The sequence below is a fragment of the Danio rerio genome, chromosome 24 (assembly GCF_052040795.2).
Source record: "Danio rerio strain M-AB ecotype USA chromosome 24, GRCz13ab, whole genome shotgun sequence".
Classification (NCBI taxonomy): Eukaryota; Metazoa; Chordata; class Actinopteri; order Cypriniformes; family Danionidae; genus Danio; species Danio rerio.
The window spans coordinates 2267696-2295695 of record NC_141044.1 but is presented as its reverse complement, the minus strand read 5'-3'; the positions used below and the strand labels follow the sequence as shown (position 1 = coordinate 2295695).

At 38.1% G+C, this 28000-nt stretch overlaps 1 protein-coding gene and 2 long non-coding RNA genes across 11 annotated transcripts in view; 2 read left to right on the top strand and 1 right to left on the bottom strand.

Moving 5' to 3' along the window:
• Window positions 1-28000, top strand: part of pard3aa (par-3 family cell polarity regulator alpha, a) — a 647780-nt gene that overhangs the window by 20123 nt on the left and 599657 nt on the right. The window lies entirely within an intron of this gene.
• LOC147837925 (uncharacterized) lies at window positions 163-7503 on the bottom strand. Its single transcript, XR_015524658.1, has 3 exons — window positions 6515-7503; window positions 5056-6300; window positions 163-4987 (listed from the first exon to the last, which is right to left on the bottom strand). It is a non-coding gene; the product is annotated as an uncharacterized LOC147837925 (long non-coding RNA).
• On the top strand, window positions 6010-12075 carry LOC147830972 (uncharacterized). Its single transcript, XR_015524668.1, has 4 exons — window positions 6010-6282; window positions 6407-6557; window positions 10119-10715; window positions 11073-12075. It is a non-coding gene; the product is annotated as an uncharacterized LOC147830972 (long non-coding RNA).

Here is a 28000-nt window from a genome sequence, read left to right as displayed (position 1 = left end):
TGTCTGAAAGTCAAAAGGCGATGTGTCTGATCTGTAAAAGCAGACCAAGTCCTTTAAACAATATCGCAGATTACAGGGACTCATATATGGATTGCATCCAGAGGTTATTGACTTGCACGTTATTTTACAAGCTTGTAAACACATCTGTGCGGTCTGGATTTTGCAAGGCAAGAAAGTAATTTTAAACAACATCTGCTTTATTATAAATAACATTTCAGGAGCTCTTTTAGGAAAAGTCAACAAATCCAGGTGTTTTCTCCAAAATCTGCTTCGATACAAGACGACTATCGATGTTTTGTTTGCTAAAATCCAAGAACTGATTCCTAAATGAGATCATATGATTTGCGTAATGTTTCCCACTTTTGTGTGTGAATTATGTTTGTAAAGTTACAAAACCCAATGGATAGTGTGATCTTTGTCATCCACAAATAATAGAGTTAAAAACAGAAGTTTACATACACATTTACATAGGAACGTAACCATTTTTAAAAAAAATGTCTGATGATTAATCATACTAAATCTTTACTATTTTAGATCCATTATGATTACATAATTGATTTACATTTGCTAAATGCCAGAATAATGAAATAATTTTTTATTAATTTTTAGACAGTCAGAAGTTTACCCACATTTCCTTGGTATTTTTTTAGCTTTGCTTTTAAACTGTATAACTTTGGTCAAATGTTTTGGGTCTCCTTCCACAAGCTTCTCACATTAGTTTGAAGGAGTTTTTGTCCATTCCTCCTGACAGAATTGCTGTAACTGAGTCAGATTTGTCTTGCTCACACAAGCTTTTTCAACTCTGCCCACACATTTTCTACAGGATTGAGATCAGGGCCTTGTGATGGCCACTCCAAAACATTCACTCTGTTGTCCTTAAAGCACATTTGAACTCATTTGTCAGTATGCTTAGGGTCATGGTCTGTTTGGAAAAGCCATATGTGGTCAAGTTGTAATTTCCTGGCTGATGTGTTGAGATGTTGCTTCAGTATTTCTCCATAATGTTCTGTCTTCATGATGCCATCTATGCTGTGAAGTGGACCAGTCCCTCCTGCAGCAAAACAGCCCCACAACATGATGCTGCCGCCCCCATACTTCACGGTTGGGATGGTGTTCCTAGGCTTGTGCGCTTTCCCCTTTGTCCTCCAAATGTAACACTGCTCATTATGGCCAAACAGTTCAATCTTAGCTCCATCAGAGCACTGGACATGTCTCCAAACATGAGTCTTTTTCCCAGTGTAATTTAGCAAATGGTAATCTGGCTTTGTTGTTGATTCTGGCTTGTTGATTTTCACATGTTGTCACAAAAGGAAGCAGTGTGTTTGAAGTTTTTCTTAAATATTATTCTACAGTTGTACCTCACATTAACTCAAATGTTGTCAATTAGCCAATCAGAAACTTCCAAAAGCTTGACATCATCATCTGAGCTTTTTCAGAGGCAGAATAATCTTATTGTATGTAAACTTGACTTTCAAGAAAAATTATAACAATTTCTCAATAAATCTCTCTCTCATTATTCTGCTTTTAAGCATAATAAAAACTAATTTGATAACCCTGACTTACCTAAAAGAGAAAACGTTTAGTCACATTAACATCTGACTTTAAAAAAAAAAAAAAGTTTTTAATACAATGTGTGTTCACTTCTAGTTTTCAACTGTATCTTAATCATAAACCATAATGTAATCTAAACCTGCCGGAACTACTTTATCTGTGCACTTATCTAAAATTAACAGCACATCTTAGAATGCTCATCAACCAATCAGAATTGAGCAATCAACATCCCTGCAGTATTAATAAGAGATCAGAATAAACCCTGACAAGCTCTGAGAGTGACATACCTTGGGTATGTCATGACTGACCAATCAGAATCAAGTATTTCAGAGAGCCGAATACACCTGACAGAGTAAATAATGACCTTTTCAAATGGAAATCCCCCTTTTCATTTGTGTTTTGGGGTATTTCAGCTCTCTGAGTTTATGTTTTTCACGTGTTGCAAAATGCTGTGTGTTGAAATGACAGCTCCGCGCCTCCAGCAGGGACGATGTGGACGTGTTGCAGCACAAGTGAAATATTTGCGGAGCTCTGTTCCAGCTTGTCGGACGAGCCCTTCTGGGTGTGATTTCACTTGATGTTGTCAACAGCTTAACCTGCGGTCAGAGGTGCAGTTCTGGGGTGTTTTTCTCCTTTTTCCTTTTTTCTCCTTGAGGAAAACCCTGCTTAACTGCTCTCCTAGATCTTTTCAGCTTTCATGAGTAACTGCTTCCTCGGGTCAAAGGTTGCGCGGTTGAGATGTTCTGTGGAGGATTAGAGGTTGTTTTCTTGTGTTGACCTTTTGAAATCATTACACTGTAAAGCTGCTACTGCTGCCTTGTTTTTCTTAGTTGAATCAAATGAGCTTTTCTAGCCATCTCAATCAATCAGACTTAGAAAATATTAAGTTATAATTTACATAACTTCACAAAATGACACCTGATTAACCTATTAACATAAGTTAAAGTAACATTTGTAGTCATGACTTTTTGTCATATCATTGTTTACACTGTAGTCTTCTACTTCAGATGACTGTTTGACCTCTTTTTGCATAATGTAAGATAAGTCTTTGGTGTTTCCAGATCATCTCTGTAAAGTTTCAACTCAAAATACCCATCAGATCATTTATTATACCCTGCTGAAAATGGCAACTTTGGGGTCAGAGGAAGTAGTTGCTGTTTTTGTTGCTGGTGCCTTTAAATGCAGAGATGGCAAAAGTACATGCTTCACATGAAAATTAGTTTCGACTTCCCGCCCAACGTAACAAGGGGGAGAAGCCAAGAGCTCCCCGCTCTGTGTTTGGCAACAGACTGGCAGACAGAGAGAAGCAACATGAGTGAGAGGATCAGCATTCAGCCGTACATGCACGACTCGGACACAGACCAAGCAGAGACGAAAAAATCATTTGCGTCTTTGTATTGTTTTGCAGCCAACTGTGTGCTAGTTTAAAGTTCCAAGCTTGTACACCAAGACTAATAACCACGCACACTGAATGAACTTTGACACGGCACACAAGACATGCACATTCAGATATTTAAAATGAAACTGTTCAGATGGCATCTGTGGCGCGGCAGAAACATGAAGTGTCCCGAATCGTGGCTGGGCAGGACAGCCGCCGACTTGAAGCGCCATTGTGTGTACCCTGATATAGGGCTGCTCGATTATGGGAAAAATCATAATCACGATTATTTTGGTCATAATTGTATTCACGATTATTTAAAACGATTAATTATTTAGTCAAAATTATTCGCCCTTCTGTGAATGTATTTTTATATATAAATATTTTCCAAATGATGTTTAATAGAGGATTTGTTTTACAGTATTTCCTATAATATTTTTTTCTTCTGGAGAAAGGCTTATTTGTTTTATTTCAGCTATAATAAAAGCAGGTTTAAATATTTTGAAACCTATTTTAATAGCTCGATATTATTAGCCCCCTTAAGCAATATATATTTTTGCTTGTGTGCAGAAGAAACTACTGTTATACAATGACCTGCCTATTTACCCTAATTAAGCCTTTAAATGTCAGTTTAAGCTGAATACTAGTATCTTGAAAAATATCTAGTCTAATATAAAGTGCTGTCATCATAGCAAAGAGAAAATAAATACGTCATCAGAAATGAGTTATTAAATCTGTTGTTTAAACTGTGCTTTAAGCATCTTCACTGTATTTTTGATTTTATTATTGATTAATGATAAAAACAGTGGGCAGCAGCAGGAATACCGCGCGCTGTCACTTTAAGAATAGTGCGGCTCTGATATGGTTTCTCTTTCACGTGTCTTTTGATTCTCAACTTGTTTGTTTATTACACAAATGAGGGTTAATATGAATAATCACTAAACACTGCGCTTTGACACAAATGTGCATGTATTTCACCATTGATGTGCTCACATTAAGATGCTGTTAGATCACACACACACACACACACAAGCTACCTGTGTGAGGCTAAGCTCGGTGCGCTCACACACACAACAGCACGTGCTCTTTCACGCTTTTAAAAATATGAATGATGCGCATCCCGTGTTGCAAAAGTTACATTACAGCACATCTTTCAGTCACTTTCACGTGGAACTGATCTTTGCAGAGCAACAAGTGTACAACTTGAAAGGGTGCGGTATGTGATGGACTAATCGTTAATCTCGATTAATGGTTTTTCATAATTGTTACAAGCCAAAATCGAAATCGGATTTTCGATTAATTGCATAGCCCTACCCTGATAGAAACCTATTTTTTAATTTCTAAAATGCATGGCATGGTGCCGAGTGGCGCTTCTGGTGTGCAACCTGCTGGCAAGTTCAATATTTTATTTCCAATGGAGGACACGCACATGAGACAACGTGCTCGCACTTTCCAGCTGCCCCTAGTTAAGATCACAGGGAGCTTCTGTGACCGCGAGAAATGCAAACGGCTGAAGTTTAAGGAAGACTCAATGAAAAGTACACGTTTGCAAACCCACCTACAAACAAACTAAGTTACAAACGATAATTCCGATTACAGCGATTATGTGGTGAATGTAGATCTTGTGTTGAGCCCAATGAGCCTTACATCCAAAAATAGAGCAAGGGTGTTCCTCTAGTGCAGGCGTGTAAAACTCAATTCCTGGAGGGCCGAAGCCCTGCACAGTTTAGTTCCAACCCTGCTCCAACACACTTACCTGTAGGTCTCAAACAAGCCTGAAGGACCCAATTAGTTTGATCAGGTGTGTTTAATTAGGGTTTGAACTAAACTGTGCAGAGCTGCGGCCCTTTTGAAACTGAGTTTGACACCTGTGCTCTAGTGACATCGCTTTTACTCACACGCTGAAAATGGCGAACGTGAAACCACAAACTGAGGATATGGTAATGCACGCCTGTCAATCAATATTGGTGGGCGTAAAGTCATACATGAAGTCTGTCTAAAAACCGCTCTAATTGATCCACTGTTTTTATTTTGTTAAATTAAAAATAAAAAGACGCTCTAATTGATCCACTGTTTTTTTATTTTGTTAAATTAAAAATAAAAAGACTGGGTAAAAATAAAAAGACTGGGTGTGTTTATATCAGCCTAATATGACGGTCTATACACTATACCTACACGCATGTCTGTCCAAACAGCTTGAAAAGTAGATTTTTCACCTTCGGTGCCCTTTTTTGTTGCTGTTAGCCTGAAAATCAGTGTGATTTGGATCCTATTTTAATGCCAGGAAATAAAAAAAGAGATTTGTTGTATTTCTATCACTACAGTATGATTGTGGAAACATTTTACTTACACACAGTTCTGTCCAAACAGCTTGCAAAAGTTGATTTTGCACAATAGGAGCTCTTTAACATCTAAAAAATATATATATTCCCGTTTCGATGGATAGATAAAGATGTTTGTTGTAGATTTTGCTGCTATGTTCTTTCTGTTTGCAGCCTGTTGCTCATGTCATTGTGTGGTTTAGTGGTCTGGCAGAGTTTATTGTGTATTGAGACATAAGAGCGTAAGAGCTTTGGTATTTGAAACTAGAGTTAGATGTGTGTTCAGGAGTGGATATAAAAGCCCAAAGGTGCATGCAGAATCATTGCTTGACAAATAAAACGGCCTTTTCTTGGACTGTGTGACGATGCTGCTTGTAATGTGCTGTTTAGTCAGTAGTTTCTGTCAGCATGCGGTTATGAGGTTTGCCAATGCTGAGTAACGTAGATCTGACTAACTAAAGAATAACAAAAGATGAAGATCAAGAGCATTAACATTATAGTTTACAGCCATACAATGTTTTGTAGAGTTAAGGATGTCAAATAAATAAATGCTGGATGGAAATAAAGGCTGCACAATATATCGTTTGAGCATCAATATCGCGATGTGTGTATCCGCAATAGTCACATCGCAGGGTTAGATCATTTATTAAAGGTTAAAACAAAAACAGAACATGTTATAAACCTTTGATTGTTCAATTTCTGTACCTGAATACACACACACACTCACCCACACTCACACACACACACACTCAGGCATTCGCTGCAGTTTATGCGCACGTCTGAGCTCCAGGCAGTGAGCGGGTGCTTTGAGCACAAAAGCCCAGAGAGCAGTGCATGTCAGACAGTTCATCAAGGATGTATCACTGGATCGTGTCACACTATAGTTATTAAACATGATATTTAATTCATCTTGTCTCCATCTAATGACTCTTCGGTCTTTTGAATCTATCAGGTAACATGTCACAGTGTCAGTACACTGCATCTGCATCAGTCTTTCTCTTTCACGGTTGTACTTAGTAATTTCAGCGAGGGGTTTTGGCCATTTCCAGGCTGGTTTCCAGCCATTTCCAGCCTGGTCTTAGCTGGTCAGGCTGGAAAATGACCAGCTAAATCCAGCTAAAACCAGCTTGACCAGCCTGGTTTAAGCTGGACATAGCTGGTTTTGGCTGGGCTTCCAGCCTGGCTAGGCTGGTCAAGCTGGTTTTAGCTGGTCATCTCCCAGCCTGACCAGCTAAAACTAGGTTGGAAATGGCTGGAAACCAGCCTGGAAGTGGCCAAAACCCCTCTAAAACCAGCCTGGTCGACCAGCTAAAACCAGCCAACCAGCCTAGGCTGGTTTAAGCTGTTTTTTTTAGTAGGGATGAATAATAATGACAAAACCATGAGTCAAGTGCACATACAATACAGAAATCTGCTTCATCTTACTTTAATATCGCAATCATAGCTGTGATGTAAAAGTTTCCTGGAAAAGCACAGCTGTAATGAGGGGAACCTCCAGCAGCGTTTGTGTGCAGAATAAACAGAGGAAAGTGCTGCCATGACTCGCACTGTCATCATCATAAATACTCAATAATATCCTCCACACACACACACACACACACACACACACACACACACACACACACACACACACTGCTCAGCTGGTGTGATTTAAATAAAACAGCACAATCTCATGTGAATTTAAAGAGACAAAAATGGCACAATTACGATCAAAGCCTAAAAGGGTCAGTTTCAGAGAGTTAGAAAACATTATCTGTGTGTTATTTTGAGCTGAAACTTCACACTCTCACACGCTAAAGACCATACCTGTCAACATTGGGATGTGAAAATAAGGCATATGCCCACTATAATAAGGGACCCCCCCACCTTATACTTCTTTAAAAAATCCCCAAATTACTAATATGTTCATTTGGAGCTGTTTTGTTGTAAATAAACTGTTCAATGGTCAGTAATATGTTTTATTATTATTATTTACAAAAGAAAAAAATATAAATACATGAGCAAACAGTTCAGCTTATTAAAATTAATAGCTAATGAAATAGAATCAAGCGCTCAAATCTCATTAGCTGTTTCTTCGCTGTATAACTTGCACATTCTGATTAAAGAGCAACCAATGAATCTCTTATTTATATTTTTTTTATTTGATTACATTAAATAACAGGTCTCACTTTAAAACTGCACACATCTAACAATATAATGAAGGCATTCAACTGCTTTTCTTACTTGTTATGCTCATTTAAGACTGAATTAGTTGTGTTTGAAAAAAACCCCCACCAAAATCGACATCTTTAGATGTTGTTGTTGTTATTATTATTATTATTATTATTATTATTATTATTATTATTATTAATTATGTCTATATGTCTGTTTAAACGCGCACCCAAAAGCCAGACTTTCACGTTTGGGAAAAGTCTATTTATCACTATAGAGTGCGTCAGCTGACAGTCACACATCGCTATAGACTGCTTTAAGGATTAAGGATAGTGGTTCGGCGGTATGGGTTGCGTATAAGGAGGCTCGGCTATTTAATGTTTATTTACCACCCCTCAGAGAAAGAATGAAAATACAGGAGAAATATGGGAAAATACCTTTACGGGATGATAGCGGGATGAAACTGTAAAATATGGGAGAATCTAGGGAAAAACGTGAGGGTTAACGGGTATGCCTAAGACATTAGTCACTTATTTTGCATATTGTAAAAATGGCCATAATAGGTCTCCTTTAAGGAAACCTTCTGTTAATCAGATTACAGATGTTTACTGTTGCATTTTTTCCATTGAAAGTTACAGCGCACGTTAGTTCAGTATCAACACTGATTAATTCACAAGTGACAATAAAGAAGCTTGAAAGACTAATTGGGCTTGCTTTGGAATTTTGGCTTTGCACGGGTGTGAAGTGTATGATTTCTGTTGGTTCATTTTCATAGCGTAACGAATCTCTGGAGTAATGAAACAGATGAATGTTTACACTCAGCGCTCCGCCACGAGCCTCACATTGCTTTCTCATCAGTGTCACTCAGACTTTTCCCACTTCTAATCAGATCACTGTTATTGTGTGAAGTTTAAGATCTCTCGGCTCCTCTCCCTCTTTTCTCTTCATGTCCACCAGCAGGACTTCACCTTGTGTTTGCTTTATAACCAATTTTTCTTCTCGACTGATGTCATTCTTGAACTGATGACCTGACTGTGGAGAGAATAGCTCATGCTTTGTTTCTCCTTGTATCTGCGCTCCCTTTGTCAAACAACAGAGGGTTTTTTCCCTGGTCCTGCTTGGTTTCCACACTGGTGCTAATGAAGCTGACGTTTTCAGATGGGTCTGAGAGATGTTTAGCATTCTGGAGCATCCAAAGAGCTTTACATCTAGAGAAGATGTTTATTTTCTTAATTATGTACAGTGTATAATTAAAAGAAAGTATCACATTAAATAGGGATGCTAAAACGTGTTGGCAGTGTTCTAAAACTTAACACCATGGTATCAGCGTGATAAAACATGTTAAATGTGATTGGATGTTTTAAGCTTCTTTAAGCATGTTTTCGTTATTATAAATTGCTAATAACGATCTAGCAATGTGCTAATGCATGGTAGCAACGTATTGAAATGTATTCTTTACTTATAAGGTTAGCATAAATCATTGTAAATCAATCTGACTACATCCCTGCTGAAACAAAAACAGCTTAAACCAGCCTAAGCTAGTTAGCAGGTTTTAGCTAATCAAGAAGCCTGGTTTTAGAGGGACTTTGGCCATTAATAGGCTGGTTTGATTTACGCTGGCCTTTTATCTAAAGAACATACTAGTAAAACATCATTGGTGTGTTTTAGCATGTTTCTAACAGGGATTAGCACATGACTAGATTGTTATTAGCAATTTATAAAAACGACAACCTACAGTCTTAGCATGCTAAAAACATCATGCTATCATGTTTTATCACGTTGATAACATGTTTAAGCATGGTTTTAGCATTTCACAACCATTTAACTCTGTTAGCATGACTTAACAGCGTATTTAAAACATTACTAGCATGTTTTACAATCTCATTAGCATAGCAACATATTTAACATGCTGCTAAGCTGTTTCTAGCATAAATTAACATGTTAATAGCCAATAACAGCTGATATACCTGCTGGAAAAAAACTTAAACCAGCCTATGCGGGTTTAAGCTGGTCAACAAGCCTGGTTTTAGAGGGGTTTTTGGCCATTTATAGGCTGGTTTTAGCCATTTCCAGCCTGATCTGGCAGGGAGATGACGAATTAAAACCAGCTTGACCAGCTTAGCCAAGCTGGGAGCCCAGCCAAAACCAGCTATGTCCAGCTTAAACCAGGTAGAGCGGGTTTTAGCTGGTTTTTAATGGTCATTTCCCCGCCTGACCAGTTAAGACCAGACTGGAAATGGCTGAAACCAGACTAGAAATGCCCAAAACCCCTCTAAAACCAGGCTTGTTTACCAGCTAAAACCAGCTAACCAGCCTAGGCTGATTTAAGCAGTTTTTTTCCAGCAGGTATATCAGCTGTTATTGGCTATTAACATGTTAATTTATGCTAGAAACAGCTTAGCAGCATGTTAAATATGTTGCTATGCTAATGAGATTGTAAAACATGCTAGTAATGTTCTAAATATGCTGTTAAGTCATGCTAACAATGTTAAATTGTGAAATGCTAAAACCATGCTTAAACATGTTAGTAGTGTTTTAAAAGTTAACACCATGTATTAACATGATAAAACATGACAGCATGATGTTTTTAGCATCCTAATAGGTTCTCGTTTTTATAAATTGCTAACAACAATCTAGCAATGTGCTAATCCATGTTAGCAACATGCTAAAACACACCAATGATCTTTTACTAGTATGTTCTTTAGATAAAAGGCCAGCGTAAATCAATGTATTTTTAACAGAATATATTGGCTATTGGCTTCTAAAACTGCAAAGTTACTGGTTATTGTTATCAGCAATACAGCATGCTAGCAAAATTGTGAAACACACTAGCAACATATTAAAACATGTTAAATGTCTGCTGTCATGCTAGCCACATGTTAAAATACAATATATTATTTGAAAAATGATCATATTAGATAGGGATGCTTCAATTTTTGACCGAAAACTGATGAGCCTTTAGATTTGGAGGCCACTAGCCGATATATGTGGTGATAAATATATGTTGATGTATGCTAATCTTTTTATGTAAAAAAAAAAAAACATGCCTGTAACATGTTAATTCATGTTAACCGGTTAGCAACATGCTAAATATGTTGCTATGTTAATGACATTGTTAAACATGCTGTAATGATCTAAAAAATATTGTTAAATCATGCTAACAGTATGCTAAATGATTGGATTATGCTAACAACATGCTAAAACAGAGCTGCAGAGAGCTAGCTGTAAGCTAAAACATGCTAAGTCTGCTATGTCAAGCTAGCCACAGGTTAAAACATTATTTAAAATAAAAAGTATTTAAGTATAACTACCCTGCTGAAAAATCCAGCTTAAACACAGCCTAGGCTGGTTGGCTGGTTTTAGCTGGTCAACAAGTCTGGTTTTAGAGGGGTTTTTGGCCATTTCCAGCCTGGTCTTAGCTGGTCAGGCTGGAAAATGACCAGCTAAATCCAGCTAAAACCAGCTTGACCAGCCTGGTTTAAGCTGGATATAGCTGGTTTAGGCTGGACTGCCAGCTTGGCTAGGCTGGTCAAGTTGGTTTTAGCTGGTCATCTCCCAGCCTGACCAGCTAAGACCAGGCTGGAAATGGCTGGAAACCAGCCTGGAAGTGGCCAAAACCCCTCTAAAACCAGCCTGGTCGACCAGCTACAACCAGCCTAGGCTGGTTTAAGCTGAATTTTGCAGAAGGGTATTCAAAAAGGCCAATTACAAAGTTTAAAATGGTAACGGGGTTGAGATTTACTGTGTTTTGGATCAAAGATATGCAGCCTTTGGTGAGCATGAGACATTTAAACACACTCTATTATAAATATTTAGCAAAATCACATTATGAGCCCATTCAGGAACATTTCCATGACAGTTTTATTGCAGCCTGTAATAAAAAGAAAGGGGGAAAATACAAAACACCCCCTAGGCTATAATAATAATACATTTAGTTGAAGAAACAGCCAGTTATCCCTGTCATTTGAAGCCAAATGTATGAAAGTAATTTGCGAGTAACGTGTTCAGGCGTTCAGTCATGTGTACAGACAGTCTGTCCTTCAGGAGTGTGAAGGCGATCGCTTTATCATGTGATCACTGACAGACTTGGGATCAGTTTTCAGGGTTTTGTTTGCTTTTTGCTGACCAGAACATGACCTGTCAAATCCCAGCTAATTTAATCTCTTGATTACACACTGCATTGAAATAATTCGGTGTACTGTTGTGTTGAATGAAAAACACTTCATAATGGGGCCCTGCTAGTGTTGTCGAAAGATACCAATCTGATACTTAAATAAATAAATAAATAAAAAAACAAATGTAATGATGCCAGCAATTTCTGCAGTGCTGTAAGTCCCAGTTGCAAACTATTTATATAGGCTGAATTTAAAGAAACTACTTAAATAAAGTAATGTTCAACTTAATTTGTTTGTTTAAATTAAGGCTAAATAAAGTGTTTGCAAACACTTACCTTAAAAAAAGTAGTAAATCCAATGAGTAATTTTGTAATCATTTGTTTTAGTATGGCAGCAAGTGTTTATCATAATGAGTGATTCATAGAATCGTTCATTTAATCGATTCAAAGGTGAATCGACTCTCCTGATTCTTTCAAATACAGATTCATTAGAGGAAGGAAACAGTGCACAAATCTTGGGCACATGCATGTTTTGAAGCTATTTTTATTAGTGAAGCCAGAAAAAAAAAATTAAAATAAATCACATTGAATATTAACTTGTTTTCAATTCATTTGTTTCCAAATATTTAAAAATGTATAATAAAAAAAAAAAGTTAATTATGTCTAAAGACAAATAATGTTCCCATTGTTTATTTGAAATAAATATATTCATAGTTTATTAAGGAAATAATTATAAATACAGTTAAAATGAACTAAAATAAAACATGTAAAATGTGTTGATTTAAAGAAAATATTTTTAATCTTAAACAAAATGTTTTTTTTTTCCAGACCAAATACTATGTACAGGCTAGTAGCCAGGGGGGTTCCGAACCACCCCTCACTGACAAAGGTCCAGAATTTGTCCCATATATGAGCTTGTTTGTCCTATTTAGACTGCTATGCCGTCATAAATAGTGAAAATAACCCAAAATAAGACCAAGCGGAATCCTCTGTTGGCTGTCGCTTCGCTGCAACTTCAGTTATTCAGTTCTGGCCAGTGCTAACTGATATTTTCATTTTACAATCTGACAAAAGTTAAGTCATCTTTCGCTGCTACATTGTTTTTAAACAGAGAAAACATTTTACAAGTAACTTTTATTCTAAATCTCGGACCTTATGCTTAAAACAAAAAATGAGCAATCAAAATGTGTGAAGGACCAAAAGTGGACCATATTGAAACTGATTTGAATACCAGTTTGGCGATTGCTGTTATCCATGAATTTTCAAATGTCCTTTTTTTACGAGAAAGGCTGGAAAAACTGTAAAGTTCTACATAATAATAATAATAATAATTATTATAATAATAATTATTATTATTATTACTACTACTACTACTACTACTCATAATGTTTGTTTTTTTTTAATGGTCAAATTAAGGAAAGTCCTGTTTGTTATTTGCCTATTAAATGACAATAGACTACAGTTTTTATATTAAAACTTTAACAGATTACTATTTTTTTCTATATGATGTATGATGCAATAAATATGTATTTTAAAAATAAGTATTTTTCTTCACATTTCTTTATTTAAACTTATTAAACTTACTTTTACTTTAGGAAATATTTTTATATCATATTTATATCAAAAAGTGTGATTATGATGAACATCCAGCAAGTTAATTCAGCTAAAAATAGTGCTTAAAATGTCACTAAATAGGCGAATAACTGCAAAAAGGTCACTTTCTTTGAGAAAAAAAACCCACCCCTTTTTACCGGGCTGGCTATGGGCCTGATATATCATCACAGCAGAGTTGATGTGCCCATCTATAGATTAGATAGATTGCATTAGTCTTTTTATGAAGATTTTATTTATTTATTTTTTTAATAAAGAAAAGGGTTCACTCAGTTCACCTGTTGCAGATTTTTCACAGATCTGATTTATGTTGACTAATGTAGTTTACTAATATTAATAAGTGGAACCATAATGTAAAGTGTTACTTAAAAAATGTGGCAAAACTAACAACACTGTTAGGGGTCTCTTCTTTTTTTAGTCCTTCGGTGTGAAGTGTTTAAAAAGGAACAAAAGTAACATGTTCACGCTTCAGAAGTGGTTCTCCTGTTTTTTCCAGGCGTATTCCCTGAAGTGAGAATCCAATTATGTGCTTTAGTGTTGGTGAATCCGTAGAGCGAAGCGTTAATTGATGTCTGCTGTGCTGTGAACATCTGCTCTGCTCTGGGACTCACAGAACACATACACACACCTCGCTGATAACACACTGACTACACCTCACCCGGTGTGTTCTCTGTGAAGTGTGTGTACCATAAACATGACTGAAGGTCCGGCTGGGCAATATGGTTATCGTTTTAAAAAAAAAATTTGTATTTCACTGAATTTCCCCCACTAATAAAATGTGTTGGGTTGAAGGTTATTAACCTACATAATTAGCTTAAGTTTAATTAATTAATTATATAATTATAGGACATAAAAATTGTTAAGAAATAATCTGAAACTCGATGATGTGTAGAGTACAAAGGAGATGTGTTAATGAAAGAATTTTGCAATGATTTCACATCTTGCTGTCCATATATATTCAATCCAGTGCAATTGACAGTGTTGAAGGAGTCCATTCACTGGCAGACACACAGCATGCCATAAATCACTTACTAAGATACTCTTCCTTTTCTTTTGTGTGAGAAATAACTACCCTTCCTTTCGTAGTGCTCTCCATTCAGTGTTTCAGAGAGGTATTGCTGTGACAGAACAGGTTCTGTGATTTCTCTGAATATGCAGAAAGGAGATTTATATAGGGCAGCAATGTGGCTCGGTGGTTAGCACTATGGCCTCACAGCAAGATGGTCCCTGTTGGGTCAGTTGGCATTTCTGTGTGAAGTTTGCATGTTCTCCCTGAGTTGGCGTGGGCACCTCCAGGTGCTCCGTTTCCCCCACAGCCCAAACACATGAGCTATAGGTGAACTGAATAAACTAAATTGTCTGTAGTGAATGAAATTGTGTGTGAATGAGTGTGTGTGGCTGTTTCCCAGTACTGGGTTGTGGCTGAAAGTGCATCCGCTGCGTAAGACATGTGCCTTAATAGTTGGTGATTCATTTCTCATGTGTTTTTGTGTCAATGTGAGCAGATTTGAAACCTAAAAAAAGCATAGATTATTATTAAGCCTCTGATTTGTAATTGATCATAACTAGTGTGATTTCAGTGCTCGATCTCTGCAGTATAACATGTACTGTGAATTGAATGCAACATGAGCCGATCTACATGCACACAATTACTCAATCAGCTGTTCTCATAATCCCGGTCATTATTAGCCCTGAACAGATCTTGTACTGTCGCTGGTGTCAGGTCACAGTTGTGTATTTTCCATCCCAGACCTGCTGATTCTGTCTCTGATGGACTCGAATCCTCTCCGTATTTCACTTTCTGCCAGTCGCCTGTGAGGCAGAAACCGGTTTCTTCGCTCTCCTGTCCTCGATTCACATGCAGAACGCATGGCGTGTAGATCAGGTTACTCCATTTCCATCAAATTCCTATTCATCAAGCTGTCATATGTAAGACACGATTTGAAGGGAGAGCTGTACTGTACTGTAATCAGTAAATGTTGCGAAACACTTCATATCATATGTCATATGTTGTGTCACACACAGCTTGAAAACTATAGTTGACATCAAAATAATTCGCCCTCATGCGAATTCATCAGTCATTCATTCATTTTCTTTTTGGCTTAGTCCCTTAATTAATCTGAGGTCACCACAGTGGAATGAACCGCCAACTTATCCAGCACGTTTTACGCAGCGGATGCCCTTCTAGCTGCAACCCATCTCTGGGAAACACCTATACACACTCATTCACACTCATACACTACGGACGATTTAGCTCACCCACTTTACCTGTACCGCATGTCTTTGGACCTTGGGGGAAACTGGAGCACCCGGAGGAAACCTACACCAACCGGGAGAACATGCAAACTCCACACAGAAACATCAACTGACTCGAACCAGGCTCGATCCAGCAACCTTTTTGCTGTGAGGCGACAGCTCTACCTACTGCCCCTTTGAATATCTTTTTCAAATATTTCCCAAATGATGTTCAGCAAATTCAGGAAATGTTCACAGTATTTCCTATAATATTTTTTCTTCTGGAGAAAGTTTTATTTGTTTTATTTTGGCTAGAATAAAAGCAGAACTATTTTAAAACTTCTCTAGAGACAGAAGGATCATTTTTAATTTCTTTATGTATATTATTCAAAATTATCACGGGTGTTTTATTTAGTTTTTATTGTATTTTTTATAGTATTTAATACTTATATATTATTGTACCGTACTAATATTATTATTTAAATGAATATTATTTATGCATTAAAAAAGTGAACACATTGTTTACATGTATATGCATACTAAACATACAAATGTGCTGTCACTTTTATTTGTTATTTTTTTATTTTAATCATCCAAATATTTATATATTTATTTATATTATATTTACATTACATTAATTTACACAAATGAATGAATGCACATTAATTTAGTTTAATAATTTAATTGATGCTTTTAAGGCTTCTGATTTTTTGTATATTATACTGTATTTATTATAATCATTTTATCATAGTGTCATTATTCATTCATTTGTTCATTTTCTTTTCGGCCTAGTCCCTTATTTACCATTAATTTGGGGTCGCTGCTGCGGAATGAACCGCCAACTTTTCCAGCATATGTTTTATGCAGCAGATGCCCCTCCAGCCACAACTGGGTCATTTTGAAGGATATATTTCAACCTGATCTCATGAGAAAACTTTTACGTTTTGCCAGTTTAGTGGCTAATTTGTACGAATTCGTACGAGTTCAGTCGTACGAAAATGTACGATTTTAAAAAAGGAGGCGTGGCACCTAATCCCACCCCTAAACCCATTGGGTGACGAGCAAATCGTACTTAATTGTACGAATTAGATCGTAGGAATTCATACGAATTAGCCACTAAATAAAAAAGTTACGAATTGCCGTGAGATTGCGTTGTATATTTTCAGACTGTTCATTTTCAGCTCTAGACTCAAGCCTCCTTTACATAACGAGAGACTCGGTTGCAAATCGAAAAGCAACCGTTCAGTTCAACGTAGAGTGAGTGACTTCCGGCAATCTCCGTCTACGTGAGCGACAGCAACCGTTGGTGACCAGGTGGGCGTATTGAATGACGCGACAACGTTGAGAATGCTTCAACTTTATGCAAATGAAGCGACAGCCAATAGGAGCACCAGTAAAGCTCACGTGATCCTCACTCAGACACCGGTTGTACTGTCCATGCTGTGAGATGGGTCTGGATGCAGACCTGGTGCAGTGCAATCTGAGCTGCATCCCATGCTTTTTAACGTGCACACCTAACCCCACCCATAGCCCTACCCCTCACAGTGACGTCACTCACTCCATTGAGTGCATTGTGTCTGACATTGCATCTCTGAGTGATGCAATCTCAGCTTGCATCATCACAGCTGCATTCAGATACCATTGCAGGCTGTAGACCTACACAGGTCACCACCCAGAGCGACAGGCAGCTACAAAGTCACTACTAGTGTGAATGAGGCATTAGACCTCTTGACTGTTCAATAGCATCAGCGTGCGCACACACAGACACAGACAGACAGTGCCACCAGTCTGCAATGCATCAGTGTGAGTGTGTGTGTGTCCTGCCAGCTGTTGGATGAGCCCCAAACACTGGCTCTTCTGTCTGCCCGGCGTGTGCCATCCTCTTACTCAAGGGCCACACACACACACACACACACACACACACTGCTGGACAGTGTTTCTCCTCTGTCACTCCACTGACAGTAATGTTCAAAGCTGTGCCAGAATACAGAAAACCCCTGCGCTGGAGCTCAAACTGTTGTTGATTTAATCTGTTTGTGTTTAAGGGGTTATGGATATCAGGCATCACATACACGATTCAGCCCACATTTTTATGATGCCATACGTTTCATTTGCAGTTTGTAGGTGAAATGAACACTAGGGGGCAGTATGATGACGACATCGTCTGTTCCTTTTCACACTAATGATATTCACAGGGACATATTATTGATTAGTAAAGGATTATTTTTGTGCACTTCTTTGAATAGCGCCCAATAAACACCACAAAACAAGTTAACGCTTTAGTTAATAGTAATGTAATATGTTTGTGTCATCTATTTATCAACATATGGACGATTTTTCTGTCGTGGTCAGTTTCCTCGTAGATCGCTTTGTACAGTGTTGTGTTGGAAAGCACTCAGGTTTGAGTCAGATGAAGCGCACAAAAGAGATCAAAGTAAAACTGGGGTCGCATTACCTACTGAGTAGTAGGCGGTTTCGGACGCAGCCGTTATTTCACCAGTTTACCTGATTACTAGCCCTAAACTGCTCGTGTCCCAACTGTTTTTGGAATGTGTTGTAGGTCTGACTGACAGGAAAGGATGCATATTTACAAATGAAATGAAGTTGAACGGACAAAAACATAAAATATTTTGTGTTTAAATTGTCTCCAATGAAATACAAGTCAATGTAAATTTACAACCCAGGCTTATTCTACAAACGTAGCCCTGCGGAAGTTTCTTGAGACCACCAAATACGTCCCGGGAGGTACGTATTTGTGCAGTTTTTGTATTTGCGAATACACGAGAGGCCGCTGTGCGTGCTTTTTCGCATCTCAAACGCCTCTCCTTGATAAAAGCCGCTGGAGGCCGCTGTTGAGCGACCGTATGTCCGATTGACTAACTGAATAATTGACTGGGTGGCCGGCCAATCAGCCGACCCACCCTCCTCCTCCGTCATTAAACCCAAGCAACGATTTACAAAAGACGTCAAGAAAAAGAAAAGCCCTCGTCTGATTTTGACCGCGTTTTCGGATTTCACCACATTCTCGCCGCATTATGAACTCGTTCGCTTTATTTTATTGATTCTGTTTTTTGTCTTACCTGATTTCTTGAACCGCTCTTTCCCAGACTCGAACCTGGTCATCGCCGTTGGCTCCCCTCCGGATTTCCGCTCCACCGACGTTCACGATGAGGTAACTGGACAAACGTAAATTGCAGTCTCCAGAAACGTCTGCGGGGCTACGTATTAAGAAAGGGTTGTAAATTTGGAAATCACTGCTTTTTTTATTTGCGTTTTCCATACTGTCCCAACTTTTTCTGGTTTGGGGTTGTATATGTGGGAGCATATGTGCAACCTAGTTTGCTGAAAATCTTTTTTGAAATGTTTTAATGTAAAAAATAAATAAATAAACAGGGGGCTCATGTATCAACGCTGCGTATGCACAATTTTGCGTACGGCAGGTTTCACGCTCAGAATCGCTCACGTTTGGATTTACTAACGATGAACTGAACGTGGGAAATTGCGCAGCTCCACGCCAGCTTTATGGCTGGCGTACGCACATTTTATGTGCGTGTCTGTTTTATTTCCATTGGCGAATCCTAGAGGCAGTGTTAATTTCCTTTCTACAAAGTGTCTGAGCCTTGCAATGGCAGCTGTATGAGACGGGTTCATCTAGCAGGTATTTCAGGTTTCCATACCATACAGTTGACCAGCCAAACATTAAAGCGCAATTTGCAGCAGTCGCCTGTTTTCCCAATGTAATCTGAGCGATCTACTGCACGCACATTGCTATAAAGACACTATCTGAAGATGAATTTGCATGCGTGAATCAGAAACATTTCCATTCAATAAATGTGCAAATAAAATATGATGCACAGACTTATTAATGATTCCTACTTGTCTTTCTCGTGATAAATAGTTGGCAAAATCTGATATGTAGCGGGGGAAAAAAGAATGACTTTATCAGACGCTCGGGTTCATGCACGTGTCAAAACATGAAGACATACGTTTTTCGAGCTGCGCCACAGAGACTGTTAAGGGTATTGCAACATTTTACACACATAAACCACACTATTTCTTCTGTAATGCACTCAGTGCGATGTTCAGACCCAACTGTGTTTACCGCATCAGCTAAACTCTCCCACTCTATTTTTTTTCTTTTGTTGTTAATTCCGGAGGACAAATTTGCAAATAACACCGCTTTTCTCCGGTCTACCTCCAAAAGCAGCACCTCCAATTCACATTCTGTTCAAAGTTTCTCCTCTTGCTTGCTTTTGTCGTTGCTTTTTCGTTGGGTTTTGCCAAAGTAGAGTCATTAGCATATTCATACGGGGGAGGAGGCAGGGATGGGTTTTGTGCTTGTGCATGTTGCACTCAGTTTCACGTTCATTCAGATGTACAAAAGAATATGTGTGAGATTTGGCGCATGCAGTGTTTCATACATCAAATTTTTTTCTGCGTACGCACATTTACAGCTTTGTGCGTACGCAATGTTTTAGTATGATTTCCACGCAAGTCTTCGTACATGAGGCCCCAGGTCTTCAGGTCTTCTTGACTTCAGCTGAATCATCAAGTGTTCATGTGTCTCAGCAGCTGTAGGTTTTTTTTGTTCCTGCAATGCTGCCTTTTCTCTTTCTCTGGAAAAATGTAGGATTGTTTTCATTTTTTTTTCTTCATTGGAAGTGAGGTGACTCATTCTGTGTGCTAGTGTTAATACCTTAATAAGAGTCTAGAAACTGGCTTCATTGTCAGGCTCTTCTGTGTAGAGAAAGACCATGTGTACATTTCTTCTGTTTGTAATTTTGTGCATGCTTTTGTTGGTGTAGTGATTGCGTACGGTTGTGTTTGAACATGTGGGATTGACAGAAAGTGTGTAATTATAGACGAACCGTTTGAGGGTGTTTGCTTTCATCACTGTTGATAATCTCTGAATCTCTAATGTTGATTATGATGGATATCTGCTGTTTTGATTGGGCCGTTACAATAACTGCTCATTCCAGGCTGTTCTTTGAAACGCATAGTGGTAGCATGTAATTATTATGGTATTATATGCGTTTGGGTGGCACGGTGGCTCAGTGGGTAGCACTGTCACCTCACAGCAAGAAGGTCGCAGGTTTGAGCGTTTCTCTGTGGAGTTTGCATGTTCTCCCCGTGTTGCGCGGGTTTCCTCTGGGTGCTCCGGTTTCTCTCACAGTCCAAACAATGGTGGATTGAATAAACCAAATTGGCCGAGTGTGAATGAGAGTGTGTATGGGTGTTTCCCAGTACTGGATTGCAGCTGGAAGGGCATTCGCTTTGTGAAACATATGCTGTAATAGTTAGTGTACAGTTTATCTGACTTGTGTGCCAGCATTTCCACGTTATTTCTATATGACGTCAGTGACTGTTGCACTGATGAGTCTGTCGGGCTGACTGTGTTGTACAGTGAGGTTGTCAAAACACAAAATGAGGATCTGACACGTAAATCTGCCGAATATCCGCTCAGGCTTGTCTAATCTGGAGCATCTTAACGGAGGCATCAGATGCAGTGAGACTGGAAGCAAATAGGCCATGGAGGAGTGAACGCTCCACCGAGAGACTTCGCTTACTGCAGGATCCGTGTCCAAAATACTGGTACCAACCTTTTAGAAACTTCTGTTACATCTGTCATGGGAACTGATCTGTCAGACGGCGGAGGTGAGGAACTCTGAAATGAACCTGTTGAGAAATGTTAGCATATATAGTTGAAGTCAAAATGGTTTGCACTCCTGTGAATTGATTTTCTTTTCCAAATATTTCCCAAATGATGTTGAACAGATTCTGGAATTTTTCAGGGTATGTCTGATAATATTTTTTCTTCTGGAGAAAGTCTTATTTGTTTTATTTCAGCTAGAGTAAAAGAAGTTTGGCGAGGCAGTGGCGCAGTAGGTAGTGCTGCCGCCTCACAGCAAGAAGGTCGCTGTGTCCCTGGTTCGAGCCTCGTCTCATTTGGGGTATCTGTGTGGAGTTTGCATGTTCTCCCTGCGTTCGCGTGGGTTTTCTACGGGTGCTCCGGTTTCCCCTACAGTCCAAAGACATGCGGTACAGGTGAATTGGGTTGGCTAAATTGTCCGTAGTGTATGAGTGTGTGTTGTGAATGTGTGTGTGTGGATGTTTCCCAGAGATGGGTTGCGGCTGGAAGGGCATCCGCTGCGTAAAAACTTGCTGGATAAGTTGGCGGTTCATTCCGCTGTGGCGACCCCGGATTAATAAAGGGACTAAGCCGACAAGAAAATGAATGAATGAATGAATAAAAGCAGTTTTTGATTTAATTTTTTTATTTAATTTTAGTTTTTAATTAAATTATTTTATTATTTTTTCATTTGAGAGTCAAACAGTATTCAGGTACACAAATTGAATAATGAAGTGGAAAATAACACTGTATAGTCTTCATTGTATTAATAATTGAGTAAATGTATTCTTCATCTAAGTTACAAATGTTGTATGTTATTGTGCCTGAATGCTTTACACTCTTTTGAAAAGCCTTTATAACATGCAAATGAAAACGTTTCACTTTGCTATGGGTATACTCAAATATATAAGTCAATGCAACTTAACAAATCTTATGTATAGTCAATTTTTGAACAGCTATAAACCCGACACAACATTGCATATCCTGCGATGTGACTATTGCGGACACTCATTGCGATACCGATGCTGAAACGATGTATTGTGCAACCCTAGTCATTATTATTAGCACCCTTAAACAATATTTGTTTTCCAATTGTCTACAGAAAAAACCCTTGTTATACAATGACTTGCCTAATTACCCTAACTTTACCCTAATTAACTTAGTTAAGCCTTTAAATGTCACTTTAAGCTGAATACTAGTGTCTTGAAGAATGTTATTTACTGTCATCATGGCAAAGATAAAATAAATCAGTAATTAGAAATGAGTTATTAAAACTATTATGTTCAGAAATGTGCTGAAAAAAAATAATCTTTTCGTTAAAACGAAACTGGTAGAAAAATAATAAACAGGGGGGCTAATAATTTTGATTTCAACTGTGAATGTCTGAGGATAAGGGTCAGTGAGTTTGCTCTTGATTCCCTTGTGCTCTTTATAAAGACTGACAGGTAAAATCACACATGGTGATCTGTGAATATGCCAGTTAAAGCGCCTATGGGTTAATATTACGCAGCGGAGAAAGTGTGACTCAAATCTGTCAGAAGGAAAACGGAGGTTCTGTAACGCTTGACCTTTACCTAAAACAGGCTGGAGGCTCCTTTGAGTGTAGTTTGTGTGGTTCTGCTTTTGTTTCTGTCCCCAGCTGATGTTTGCATGGATTAAAACTGAACTTATAACCAGTGTGTGAATTACGCATTGACTATTGTTGTTTTTTTATAGTTATTATTTTTGGTTATTGTATTATAATTATTGTTTTTAGGCCTTAAAGGAATTGTTCACCCTAAAAGAAAATTTAAATTTCCCTGTAATTTACTCACCCTCATATAGGCCTGTCGCAATAATCAATATATACATGGACATGACCTCAATCATTTTTGGTGATGCTATATATATATAAGTCTGCATCAGTGCGTCCTCGATATCAAGAACACATCCGGGAAGTTTCACGCGTCCTCCACACTTGCGGTCTTGAGTTTTGGAACTAAACTTTGGCAGCTGATGACGTTACACGAGAACACGAGGACGCAAGACCGCTGAAGAACGCATATTGAGAGACAGCCTAAGTGTGAAAGCACCCTTATTTGTGCTGGAAAGTGGCTTTTATTTTGAAGTTTGTTGGGACAATCTAAGCAATTTAGAAATTTTGGCCAAAAGATCAACCATGTGGTTATGATGCCTGTTAAAGTGTTAAGAACCATAAGTGAAGTAACTGAAATCATTCAGCTTGCACTGTAAAAATTGCTGGGTTGCACACAATTCCTACATGCCATCCCAACACAAATCGATTAAAATAACCTAATTGTTTTTACAAATTTAAATGGATTAAACATAAAACAATTATGCCCCCCCCACACACACAACAACAACAACAACAACAACAACAACAACAAAAAGGTACAAATTGTATTGTTTCAACTTATTTTAAATAAGTAGGTTGAACTAGTTGAACAAGCAGCAGAAGTCATTTTTTAAGTGTAGTGATATGGAAATAATGCAGTCAAACCCAGCCTACTTCAGCTGTGTGTTTATCCAAAAATAAGTGAATGCTCATCAGTCGAACAGAATCGAGCATTCAACTGGTGTCGGTATAATACAAAACCATCATTTATTTCTGATGGATTTGGTTTGACTCTTTACATTCTGACCCCTCTGGTAGCTTAATTAACTCGGCTTTGATGTGAGCTCCTTGATTTTCTCCTTCGGCCAGACGCTTGAAGTGGATCATGAAGTGCACTTCCTCTCTTTGTTTCATTATAGTCCTCCTGCTGTGTGCAGAGCTGCCATTTATGAGCCCTCATGAGGACTTTCATTACCTCTCAGACACACACACACACATGCATGCAGAACAGACACTGAGCTATGGGAATATTTCCTATTTACAGCAATTGGAAATTGGCAGTGTGTTTTTTATCAGGGGTAACCAAAGTGGAATGAACCGACAACTATTCTGTGTTATGCAGCGGATGCCCCTCCAGCCACAACCCAGTAGTGGGAAACATCCATACACATTCATATTCACACACACACTCATACACTTCGGCCAATTTAGTTAATCAATTCCCCTAGAGTGCATGTGTTTGGACTGTGGGGGAAACCAGAGCACCTGGTGGAAACCTTCGCCAACACGGGGAGAACGTGCAAACTCCACACAGAAATGCCAACTGACTCAGCCGGGACTCGAACTAGTGACCTTCTTGCTGTGAAGCAACAGTGCTAACCACTGAGCCACCGTGCCGCCCCATTTATGTAGATGTGTCTCAAAAATATCTTATAGCATGTTTTAGTGTGCTTAAATTAATAGTATCTCAAATGTTTTAGCATAACAAAATGTTTTAGTAGGCTTTTATTTTTATTTTTACTCAAGTGAGACAAGTGTGGTGCTAATCAACAAGAGAAGGGGCCAATTAAAGATCCGTACGCCATACCAATCAAGCAATACAACTGTTTATTGCTGGTACATACAGCTGATATCAATTATCATAATAATAATAGCTATCATGTTCATAAACCATATTCAATAATGAGTAATAAAAATGCAAAAAGGCTTATTAGAAGAAATGAAAATAGCTAGGTTTTGATTTACTTCCCCATCAGTGAAAGACTGTCCAACAAACTCGTAAAACAGTGAATTGTGCATAGTTATCTGCTTTTTAAGTAGTTTGAGTGTTTTACTTACTCGCAGTCTCCTCCCTCGCCATAGTAAGCTACTGCCATACACCGCATCTGTGATAATTGATGTCAGTACATTATAACCAGTTATGAATATTACTGAACTGATATACTGAACTGTTCACATCTGCATCACGGTGTGTCCAAGAAACAAATAATTTGACACCCCACTAACATTATTCAAATTATAAAAGTTAAACAATCAAAGGTGAAATAACTTGGTCATTGTTTTATAAAAAATTGTATTTTGTAAAAAAAAAATCGAATCCTGCGATGTGATTATTGCGGACACACACGTTGCGATATCGATGTTTAACCAGTTAAACTCTGCTGCTATTTGGGGATTTCCGCCTGGATTTTGCCTACCTAAATTTAAAAGCTTCCCCAAATCCACATGCAGAGGTGTAAATGCAAAAATTTGGTATCATTTTAAAGAAAACCCTTTGAATTTTCATAAAACACTATTGTAAGTGTTTAAAATATCTGTATATGTTGTCTGTGTTATAATAAACACCTAAAAAAGAGGTGCTTTTTGTATGTATATATATATATATATATATATATATATATATATATATATATACAGATTTTTTTTTTATGAACTCAAATTTGAAAGTGTACCTTTTAGGTTGTGTGTGGTCTAGCTTGCTGTAGTTAATGTTGGTGGTTCCTGCACATGTCTGTAATCATAGCAAAAGAGAAAAGTGTCTCCACCATAATCTATGCAAAAGTTATTGTATTCCAACTGATGAGAGGTGCTGTACAAGCCACAGGGATCATCATTGTTTTCATATTTCACTATTCTTTTGTTTGATCAAACATAATTCACTGTGTTTGGAGCACGTCAGACATATAAAAGGATTACTTATGCACATCAGCTCAAAAACAGAGGAGAATGGCCCTGAAGCAAACAGCATAAGGTAAGAGATGGCAGCTGTCTGTGCTATCTGGGGCTGCTTGGTGATCATAAATGTATTGTTTTCACTTCTGCGCCATGGAAACGCCGCGATTCATTCGACAACTGTATGATATGTGAATATAATTCAGCAAAAAGAATGCTGGAACCGTATGAGCACCGGCAAGAGCTTTCATTTGAGCTATAACTTGTACATGTGTCATATAAAAAAATATTAAAATTAACCAATGTTCAATACCCAGCTCAGGTATCTAAAATACTGTGTATTTAAGTGTAAATAACTTTTGTACAGTCGAATAAAAACCAAAGTGATGCATATGTGCATAAAATATAGATTTTACATTTTTAAATGAAACCACTTATGGGGGTCTGGTGCAATGCTAGCCCTTTAAATCTTAAAGCGAAAGTCGATGACGTCATGGACTGGTTAAGCAATATATTGTTCAGCCCTATTGCGTATGCACTAAAATAACTAATATATGCTGCTAATTAAACACTGCTCTACTGTTAACCAGCATCCTGATAGTCTTGAGCGTTTGGGCTGGTTTGGCAGCCGGGTTGATCTTGCGATTGGTCTTCTGTGTTGTTCTTCTGGTTTCGCCGCTCCTCCTCTCGCTCTCCTTATCCTGCGCTCAGGCTTGTGAATGTTGGATCTGTGCCTGGATTTCTCTGGCAGACAGCTTTGGGTTAGTCGGTGCGTGGGTTTTTTTATGAATGTGCTTGACATTCACCTCATTGAGAGGCACTTTATTTCCACAGCCTGATTTCCCTCCGCACTTTTAATCTGACCTTAGAGCTGTCAAACCAGTTCGTTTCTGCTCACCTGCAAGTAAAAGCATCCATAACCGCATGCTTTCACACTTAACTGAGACATATAGTTGAAGTCTTCCTGAATTATTAGCCCGCCTGTATATTTTTTCCACAATTGAATGGAAAGAAGTTTTTTCCAGCACTGTATTTTCTAATTATAACAGTTTTAATAGCTCATTTATTTTATTTTTACCATGATGACAGCACATAATATAAGACTAGATATTGGTTACAATGCTAGTATTCAGCTTAAACTCAATTTAAAACCTTAATTAGGTTAATCAGGCAGGTTAGGGTAATTAGGCAAGTCATTGAATGACAGTGGTTTAGTCTGAACGATCCTTTATTTTGAAGAATGACCGTATTCTCTCGGTTACATCTCGGTCACTTAAGCACCCTAATTTAATCCGCAAGCAGCAAAATGAGTAAGAAACAGTCGTCTTTGGAAAGTTTCTTCAGTAAAAGACCTGCAAACTGCCAATGAATGGATCCACAACCGATTTGTCAACAAATCAGGTGAATCCAGCATGTCCGTGCAAGAAGATCAACTGCTGGAGATCACAAATGACAGCGGCCTTTTAGGGTCTGTTAGCATATCGCGTTTTTTCTAGAGTTTGCATAAGTTTGTTGTTTCCAATGGAGGTGCGAACACGAGCAGCGTGATGTGCTCGCACCGTCTAGACCAGGGTTATTCAATTGGTTTGTCATGGGGGCCGGTTCATGAGTGATGACACTCTACATATAAGAGCCCATATGCTGTATTTTTTCTCCTTAAGACACCCACGTTGCCTTTGTCTACATTAAAATGTTAATATATTGTATTTTGTACTTTTTTTAGCTGAGGATTTGCCTTTTAATGTCTAAAGCGGACATGACAGCAAGCAGCATCTCCATTATTCTTAGTGGACATAAACGTTTTTCTGCGTGTGATGCTATTTTAATGTTTAAAATACAGACTCTTGCTTGCACAAAACCATCCCCAATCTGTTTCTGTATACAAAGTTCACACATACAATTAATGTCACATGCTTATTATTATTATTATATATATTTTTGGGCTTGTACAGTTGTTTCTCACATGCACTGAATTGAAAACAAACATTGCTTAAGGGGGCTAATAATATTGACCTTAAAATAGTTAAAAACATTTTTTTAACTGCTTTTATTCTAGCCGAAATAAACCAAATAAGACTTTCTCCAGAATAAAAAATATTATCAGACATACTGTGAAAAATTCCTTGCTCTGTCAAACATCATTTGGGAAAGCTTTACATTTAAAAACAATTACAGAGGGTGAATAATTGTGGCATCACCTGTAAATTCTCCATCACTGCTTCTTATTCAGGCTCTTAACACAATCCCTTCTGGAGACATCTAATAGAAAACATGATCTCCATCTGACAGCCTTCAGACGCAGCTAATGCCATTACGGGTTTCACTTTTAGTTTTCTTTATTACTCAGAGACACATTCCTTCATCCACACGTGCTGCTATTTCCAGACCAAGGCCATTCGTTTAGCCACGACAGCAGTACTCCTCAGACGCAGAGTTCAGCTTATGCTGGAGTTAAAGGTCATGCTTACACAATGAACGTGTTTAGTTGCAAACACAGGCTGAA